The sequence below is a fragment of the Cebus imitator genome, unplaced genomic scaffold, assembly GCF_001604975.1.
Source record: "Cebus imitator isolate Cc_AM_T3 unplaced genomic scaffold, Cebus_imitator-1.0 Scaffold681, whole genome shotgun sequence".
NCBI classification, from domain to species: domain Eukaryota; kingdom Metazoa; phylum Chordata; class Mammalia; order Primates; family Cebidae; genus Cebus; species Cebus imitator.
This window is the reverse complement of record NW_016107996.1, coordinates 566,768-576,867: the sequence shown is the minus strand read 5'-3', so window position 1 is coordinate 576,867 and position 10,100 is coordinate 566,768.

Sequence of the window (10,100 nt, the reverse complement as noted above, 5' to 3'; positions counted from 1 at the left end):
CCTCCTGGGTTCAGGCAATTCTCCCGCCTCAGCCTCCTGAGTAGCTGGGATTACAGGCATGCACCACCATGCCCAGCTGATTTTTTGTAGTTTTAGTAGAGATGGGCTTTCACCATGTTGACCAGGATGGTCTCGATCTCTTGACCTCATGATCCACCCGCCTTGGCCTCCCAAAGTGCTGGGATTACAGGCGTGAGCCACCGCGCCCGGCCTCTTCCTCTTTCTTTCGCTCTCCCTTTCATTTCTCCTTCTCTCTCAGCTTTCTTCTCTGTTATCCACTACTTAATTTTATCAGTTAAGATCTAGTCAGAAGACAGAAACCACATGACAATTGGGACAAGGAATGTTCAACTTAAAGAATTATTAACTAGCAGCAGGGCACTGTCTAGTAAGAGTAGAGAACTCTCCGGAGCAGCCACTGCCTCTGGGCCTGAGGCAGAGCATCCATGACAGGAACAAAGTGGGAAAAGCACTTCCCGCTGCCATTGGCTGTCAAGTTCTCTGAGGTACCATAGGCTGGAGCTGGCATGCAGGCAATCACTCATTAGCTTTGGAATAAGCTCTCTGGGGAGGCACCTGCTATAGCTTGTGTAAGGCTTGTTGGAAAGTCGTCTGCCAGCAGTTTCACAAACTCACTGGGGATGATCACCTTGGGTGTCCCGCAGCCCCACCGCACACTGTTAGTTCACTGTTACTGACCTGCTCTTCCTCTTCCTTCTCTTTGTGTTAGCTCCTTGTGTCAGAACGTTTTCTTTCTGCCCACTACCATTTCCTCAAATTGTGACAGTTTAACAAATACGACAAAGCTAGTTTATACAAGAGAAACAAATGTTCCCATACCAAAGTTCTTTAAAACATTTGTTTGAAACCTCATCTCTTTTCTCCTAAACCCAGATCCATCTTTATAACTTTGTTTGCTTATCATCAATTTATTTATTGCTAGAGTTGGAAGGTGACTTATAAATGTTTATTTTAATATCATCATTGCATAATTGACAAAACAGAGATAATGTTAGCTGCTCATGGTTTCATCTCTTGCCATATTAAATGGAATATATCACTCAAAAGAACAGTGTGTGTATATTACATAAGTGACACCTGCTTATTCTTCCCTAAATCCGCAGCTTCTCTCTCTAGGGTCACTCTTTTAGAGGTCATCGTGTTCAGCTGTTCCTTGGTATTCCTCTCTGAGATTTTTAATTTATATATTAAATATTATGTGGCCATATGCTCCTAAAATATTCTGCTCATTGCTTAAGAAGATAAAAGTAGAAGGGCTCACTCTACCTGACTTCAAAACATATAAAGTTACAGGTAGAAAGTTAGTTCACTGATTTGACTTCTTCCTTTTTGATACAGGCATTTACAGCTATAAATTTTCTTCTAAGCATTGCTTTATCTGCATAAGTTTTAGTACGTTGTGTCTTCATTTTTATTCATCTCAGAGCATTTTCAGGTTTCCCTTGCTATTTTTTATTTGACCCATGGGTTATACAAGAGTCTTGCTTAATTTCCACATGTTTTTGTGTTTTGCACATTTTTTTTTCCTGCCACTGATTTCTAATTCCATTACATTATGGTCAGAGAAAATACATCATATCATTTTTATCCTTTTAATTTTTTTGAGGTTTGTTTTATGGCCTAAAATGTGGTCTTTATGAGGAATGTTTCATGTGTACTTGAGAGGAATGTATCTTCTGTTCTAGACAACTCAACAGGAGAATGTCTGTACGTGCTAAAACCAGTCTACAAGACTTGAAGAAGTTTTTCTTTCCTCAAATGCGCAGACACCAATGCAACGCTACACAGATCATGAAGAATTAGTCAAACATCATCTCACTGAAGAAAACTATTAATGCTTTAGTGACTGAACTCTAATAAAGAGCTACACATTGCCTGACAAAGAATTCAAAATAATCATCTGAAATATGCTCAATAAGCTTTAAGAGAATGTATATAGACAGCTAAATGAGAAAAACAATGCATGAACAAAACAAGAATTTTAATAACTAGAAACCATGAAGAGGAACCTAACAGAAATTCTGCAGCTGAAGAATACAGTGACAGAACAGAAAAATTAAATCAAGGATTTCAACAGCAAACTCGATTATGCAGAAGAAAGAATCTGTGAACTTGAAGACAGATTATTTGAAATTTGCCAATTAGAGGAATGTCTTGGTCCATTTTGTGTTGCTATAAAAGAATATCACAAACTGGGTATTTTATAAAGAAAATAAATTTATTTTTTACAATTCTAGCAGCTGGCAAATCCAAGATTGAGGGTGCCACATCTGGTATGGGCCTTTTTGTTGCATTATCTCATTGCAGAAGGCAGAGGGCAAAAGAGTATGCACATAAATGACAGAGAGTCAAACTCACTTTTATAACAAATTTACTCACATCATAATGAACTCACTCTTGCAATAATATACATACTTCTAAGTCTTTTTTTTTTTTTTTTTAAACAGGGTCTTGTTCTGTCACCCAGGTTGGAGTGCAGTGACATGATCACAGCTCACTGCAAGCCTTCACCTCTTGGGTTCAAGGGATCCTCCCACCTCAGCCTCCAGAGTAGCTGGGACTTCAGGCACATACCACCATACCACCATGCCTGGTTTTTTGTTTTTTGTTTTTAAGACGGAGTCTTGCTCTGTCACCAGGCTGAAGTACAGTAGTGTGATCTTGGCTCATTGCAACCTTTACCTCCTGGATTCAAGCAATCCTCCTGCCTCAGCCTCCCAAGTAGCTGGGACTACAGGCATGCACTACCACGCCCAGCTAATTTTTTGTATTTTTTAGTAGAGACGGGGTTTTACCATGTTGGCCAGGATGCTCTTGATCTCTTGACCTTGTGACCAACCCACCTCAGTCTCCCAAAGTGCTGGGATTACAGGCATGAGCCACTGCTTCTGGCCATGCCTGGTTTTTAAAAATGTTATTTATTCTGTAGAGATGGGGTCTCACTATATTGCCCAGGTTGGTTGCAAACTGCTGAGTTCAAGTGATCCTCCCAACTTAGCCTCCAAAAGTGCTGGGACTACAAGCATAAGCCATCATTTACTTCTTATGGTTCTGGAGGCCAAGAAATCCAAAATTGAGGGACCCACATCTGCCAAGGGACTTTGTGCTGTATCATCACATGGTGGAAAGCAGAAGCGGCAAGGGATGGTGCACATGCATGAGGGAGGGCTGAACTCACTTTTCTGTTTTTAGAGACGGGGTTTCACCATGTTGGTCAGGCTGGTCTCAAACTCCTGACCCCGTGATCCTCCCGCCTCGGCCTCCCAAAGTGCTGGGATTACAGGCATTAGCCACTGCACCTGGCTGAACTCACTTTTATAACAAATCCATTTCTGTGATAATGAGCCCATTACCACAATACCAACATTACTTCATTCATGAGGGCAGAGCCCTCATGCCTAATCACCTCTTAAAGATCCCACCTCTCAACACCGTCGCATTGGCGATTAAGTTTCTGACTCATAAAGTTTTGGAGATATGTCAAAACCATAGCAAGAAACAAAAAGAAGAGAAAAATGAAAAAGAGTGAAGAAAACATGAGACCTAGGGGACATCAAGTGCATGAATATACAAATTATGGGAGTCTAAGGAGAAGAAAAAAGAAATGGGCAGAAACTTTGTCTAATAAAATAATGGGCCAGGCATCGTGGCTCGTGCCTGTAATTCAACGCTTTCAGAGGCCAAGGCTAAAGGAGTGCTTGAGCTCTGGAGTCTGAGACCAGCCTGGGGAGACACTGTCTCGAGAAAAAATAAACAAAATTTGCCAGACATGGTGGTGCACTGTAGTCCCAGCTACTTGGGACACTGAGGTCAGAGGACTGCCTGAGCTCCAGAGATCTGAGGCTTCAGTGACCCAGGATCAGAGCACTGCACTCCAGCCTGGGCCACAGAGTCAGAGCCTGTCTCAAAAAAAACAAAGCTTCTCAAATCTTGGGAGAGATATGGACATTCACATTTATGAAGCTCAAAGGATCTAAAAGAAGAGTATTCTGAGACACATTATGAGCAGATTGTCGAAAGTCAAAGAGAAAGAGAGACTCTTGAAAACAGCAAGAGAAAAGAGATTTATAATATACAAGGGAACCTCCATACAGCTATCAACAGATTACTAGGAATACAACTTCCAGGTCAGAAGTGAATGAATAATAGATTTAAAATGTTGAAAAAGAAAAAACTGCTGTTGAAGAATACTATACTCTGCAAAGCTATCCTTCAGAAATGAAGAACATACACATTCCCAGATAAACAAAATCTGAGAAAATTCATCACCACTAGGCCTGTCTTGCAAGAAATGCTAATTAGAGTTCTTCAAATTGAAACGAAAGGACGTTGAATAACAACATAAAAACGTTTGAAAGTATAAAACTCACTGATAGAGGTAAATATGTAGTCAAAATCAAATTAATGCTGTAATGATGACATATAAATCAATCTAGTATAAAAGATAAAAGACAGCACAGAAGATAGTCACCTGCAAGACTAAGGCATGATTAGTGTTGGCACTTTCAGGCCCATCCTGTGACTTCTCAAAAGAGAAAAGAGGCTGAAGGTTAAACCCAGTACCAATGGCCAAAATGGTAATCAATCATGTCTATACAATGAAGCTTCCATAATAAACAAAAGGACTGGGTTCAGAGAACTTCCGGACAGTTGAACTCATGAGGCTTAGAGAAATATAAACAAGGACTCTTCCACGTCATGGGAAGATAGCACATCATAACTTGATGGGAAGGAAAGCTCTTGTTCTCTGGACTCTTTGAGATCACACCGTGTATCTCTTCACCTGGCTGTTTGTTTGTATCCTTTAATATATCCTTTATAATAAAGCAGTAAACATAAGTGTTCCCTTGAGTTCTGTGAGCTGCTGTAGCAAATTAATCAAACTCAAAGAGGGGGTCATAAGAACTCTAACTTGAAGCCGGTTGGTCAGAAGTTCTGGAGGCCCAGACTTGTGGCTTGTGTCTGAAGTGGGGTCAGCTTTATGAAACTGAGCTCTCAACCTGTGGGTTCCAAAACTATTTCCAGGTGGATAATGTCAGAATTGAACTGGGTTGAAGGACGCTGAGTTGGTTTCTGCTACAATATTGCTTGCTTGTTTGGTGAGTGGGGAACACCCCTCTACACACACATACATTGGTCACAAAATACATTGGTGTTGAGGCTGCTGAGAGAGAGAATAGGAAAAAAACACGCTTTGAGAATGTTTTTTTCCACTAACAAATACAAAGGATTGTAATACACTACTATCAATAATTATATGCCAACAAATTGGATAACTTAGAAGAAATGGATAATTCGTAGAATCATACAACCTACCAAAACTGAATCATGAAAAAATAGAAAATTCAAACAGACCAATAACAAGTAAAGAGATTGAAGCAGCAATCAAAACCTCCCAACACAAAAAAAATCCCTTACGGCTGCACAACTGAATCCCACCAAACATTTAAAGAACTAGTACCAATCCTTCTCAAACACTTGCAAAAACTCAAAGAGGAGGAAATACTTCCACACTGTTTCTATGAGATCAGCATTGCCCTGATACCAAAGCCAGACAAGGACATTACAAAATAATTATAGGCCAATATCCGTGATGAAAATAGGTGCCAAAATCCTCCACAAAATACTAGCAAACAGAATCCAACAGTACATTAAAAGGATCATGCACCAAGATCAAGTGGAATTTACCCCTGGAGTGCAAAGGTAGTTCAACATATACAAATCAATAAATGTGATATATCATATTCATGGAATAAAGGATAAAATAATATGATCATTTCAATAAATGTAGAAAAAGTATTTCACAAAATTCAACAACTCGCATGATAAAAACTCTCAGTAAATTAGACATAGAAGAAATGTACCTCACCATAACAAAGGCTATAAATATACGTATTTGTTAGCCAAAGCTAAGAAACTCAACGGTGAAAACCTGCTTTTCTTCAAACATCAGGAACAAGCTGAGGCAGCCCACTCTCACCATTTCTATTCAGCATAGTACTGGAAGTCTTAGCCAACACAATTGGGCAAGAAAAAAGAAAAGGTATCCAAATCTGAAAGAAAGAAGTTAAATTGTCTCTGCAGATGACATGATCTTAGTATTTTTTTTTATTTCAATAGGTTTTTGGGGAATAGGTGGTCTTTGGTTACATGGATAAGTTCTTTATGACGATTTCTGAGATTTTGGTGCATCCACCACCCAAGCTGTACCCAGTGTGTCGACTTTTATCCCTTATACCCTCCCACACCTCCCCAAGTCCCCAAAGTCCATTGTGCCATTCTTATGCTTTTGCCACCTCACTCAGCTCCCACTGGAGAACACACAATGTTTGGTTTTCCATTCCTGAGTTACTTCACTTAGAAAAATGGTCTCCGACTCCATCCAGGTTGCTGTGAATGCCATTATTTCATTCCTTTTTATGGTTTAGTAGTATTCCATGGTGTATGTTTAATACATAGCACATTTTCTTTATCCACTTATTGACTGATGGGCATTTGGACTGGTTCCGTATTTTTGCAATTGCAGTTTGGGCGACTATAAACATGCATATGCAAGTATCTTTTTCATATCATGACTTACTTTCCTCTGAGTAGATACCCAGTAGTGGGATTATTGGATCAAATGACAGATCTACTTTTAGTTCTTTAAGGAATTTGCACACTGTTTTCCAAAGTCATGATACTAGTTTACATTCCCACCAGCAGTGTAAAAGTATTCCTTTTTTTAAACCACATCCATGCCAATATATGTTATTTTTTAACTTTTTGATTATGGCCATTCTTGTAGCAGTAAAGTGGTATCACATTGTGGTTTTGCTTCACATTTCCCTGATCATTAGTGATGTCACCCATGTTTTTCATGTTTTTTGGCCATTTGTATATCTTCTTTTGAAAACTAAGCCTATTCATTTCCTTAGCCCACTTTTTGGTGGGATTATTTGTTTTTTCTTGCTGATGAGTTCCTTGTAGATTCTGGATATTCGTCCTTTGTCAGATGTATAGTTTGCGAGATTTTCTCCCACTCTGTGGGTTGTTGGTTTACTCTGCTGATTATTATTTTTGCTGTGCAGAAGCTTTTTAGTTTATTTATCTTTGTTTTTGTTGCATTTGCTTTTGGGTTCTTAGTCATGAACTCTTTGCCTAAGGCAATGTCTAGAAGTGTTTTTCCAATGCTGTCTTGTACCATTTTAATGGTTTCAGGTCTTAAAGTTTTTAATTCCTCTTGAGTTGATTTTTGTATACATGATCTTATATATAGAAAACCCTAAATATTCCACCAAAAAAATTTTAGAATAAATCAATTCAGTAAAGTTGCTGAGTACAAAGTCAACATACAAAAATCAGTTGCATTTCTATACACCAACAATGAACACTATCCAAAAAGGAAATTAAGAATACCATTTGCAATAGCATCCAAAAGAGTAAGTGCTTAGGATTAATTTAACCAACTATGGAAATTGATGAAATTGGTGAAGACAAATACATGAAAAAATATTTCATGTTCATGGATTCGAAGAATAAATAATGTTAACATGTCCACACTACCAAAAGTGATCCATATATTAAATGCACTTTCTTATAGGCTGGCTTAAGTGTGAGGCAGATGGATAAAAAAAAAATAATGGGTCTTGAAAGCTGCAGCAAACATTAAAAATAGATTTACTCTCTTTAATACCCAGTAAAACTTGTGTATATATCTGCTTTAAAAAACAAAACAAAACAAAACAAAAAAAAACAAATCCAACACTTTTCCTAGAGGTGCATAAAAAAATTGGTATATTTATATAGTGGAATATATACACAGCAATGAGAAAGAACAATTGTTAAATGCAATGACATGGATGAATTTCACATATTCCTGCACAAAAGAAGCCAGGCATAAGAGGGCATTTATTGTATAATCCTATTTGTATGGAGTATGAAAATATGCAAAGTTCAAAAATGATATCAGATGTCAAAAAAAAGTGGTTATCCTTATGGAGAATGTGATTTAAGAGGGGGCATGAGGGTGGCTTCTGGAGGTACTGATAATTTTCTATTTCTTGACAGCTCAAGTGACGAAACTTAGCTCCAGTATCTTATTTGATAGAAACAGTGGCAATACACTAAAACAGAAGATCTGGGTGGGAGTTCAAAGATATATCCTCTTCATATACATTCAGTGATCTATATATACTTGTATTTGGGCACTTTTCTATATGTTTTTTATGCTTCCATTGAAAAATTTACTTTAAAAATATGAAGCCAATTAAGAAAAACATCATTGCCATTATTTTAGAAATTCCAATGACCCCACTCTACAGTATACCTCCCTCATCCTCTTGTTGAGATGACCACTATAATGTTTGAAATAATCATTCTCTTGCTCTTGTTAGCTTTACTAATTATATTCATAGCCATAAACAACAGATATTTTAGGATGCTTAGTTTGTAGTTTCTATAAATGAAATTATGCCATATTTTTGTGATTTTTTTGGCATTGAAATATCAAAATATCTCATTTCCTGTGACTTCTAGGTTTTTCTGCATTGCATGTCATTGCTTTCATAAATTGTTACATCAGGAAAATGTGTTAAGATTCTTAATAATAGTGTTAAATGTGTCCATTTTGTACACAATCTGTTAAAGAAAAAACAAAAATAAAAGATAGTTCGGTTTCTTTCTAAGCATTATACCTTTTTTGCTTTCCTTTTGTCTAGGAAGGAGTGAAGTGGCGATTCCTAGCATACTGTTTGTATCCTCAATCTCAAAGTGTTTTACACTTTTTACCTTTAAGAACTGTGTTTTGCAGATTATTTTTATTTTAAAATATTACGTAAAATTTCCTTCTATTTCTAGATTGTTAATAGTTGCATCATGAGTGGACACTGAAATTTATCAAATGCTTTTTCTGTCTCTTTTGAGGTGAACGTATACTTTTTTCCTTTAATTTCTTGAAATTTATCAAATGCTTGTTCTGCCTATTTTGAGGTGAACATGTATTTTTTTCTTTTAATTTCTTAATGTAGTGAATCATAACACTTTTTCTCATGTTAAATTGACCTCCTACTTTTGGTATAAATCTGTGTTATAATTTTTAAACATTGGTGGATTCCGTTTTTTTTTTAAGGATTTCTGCTTTTATGTTCATGAATGAGAATGACCTATGATTTTTCTTTCTCTCACTGTCTTTGTCTGGTTTGGTAATAGGATGAAGGTGAAAATGAGGTGAAAATTCTTCCCTCTGTCACTATGTTCGGAAAAACTTTGTCTCCATTTGAAATTATTCTCCCTGGATTGTTTTGAAGAACTTCCAGGTGAAAATATCTGCGTTTAGGACTTTCTCTGTAGGACAAGTTTTGACTATATTCAATTTATGTAACAGTTATTTGCTATTTCATCTTGAATCGAATTTCATAATAGATAATTTTCGCAGAATTTGTTTTAATTTTCAAATTAATTGGGCAAAATTCTTTATACCATTGCACATACTGATCCATCTTCTCGATCACCTTTTTTTTTTTTTTTTTTTTTAAAGAGAAGAACGAGAGGTTTCGCTATGTTGCGAAAACGGTCTCAAACTATTGGCCTTCAGCAATCCCCACCCCCCAACACACCGCGCCTTGGCATCCCAAAGTGTTGGGATTACAGGCTTGAGCCACTACGCTCAGCCTCTTTCTACAGTTTTTTTTCTACAGTTTTAAAACTAATTATTTCTCATCTTTTAGGCCTCAGAATAAGTTTGATTCCTAGGTGTTCACTGAACCCCTTCAGGCTGGTTAAGGACGGACCCCCGCAGGCTGACGCTGTGACCTGGTGGGCGATAGAATCCGGGCGGTGCTTTCCTTCAGGACACGAGGAAGAGCGCGGGCTCCTGGGGGTGCAGTTGCCGAATGGAAGAGCTTTTCAGCCGTTCTGGAACATGAAGAATCTGTGTAGCCGCCTTTGGGAGAGCCGAAAGCCAGGACGGCTCCAGGTTCCAGAAAGACTCAAAAGCGGCTTTCCAAGAGTTCCCAGTAATGGGGGAGGTGACCCCCCAGGCCTGAGGAGACCCCGTACTCCAGAGGAGACCCCCCAGGCCTGAGGAGACCCCGTACGCC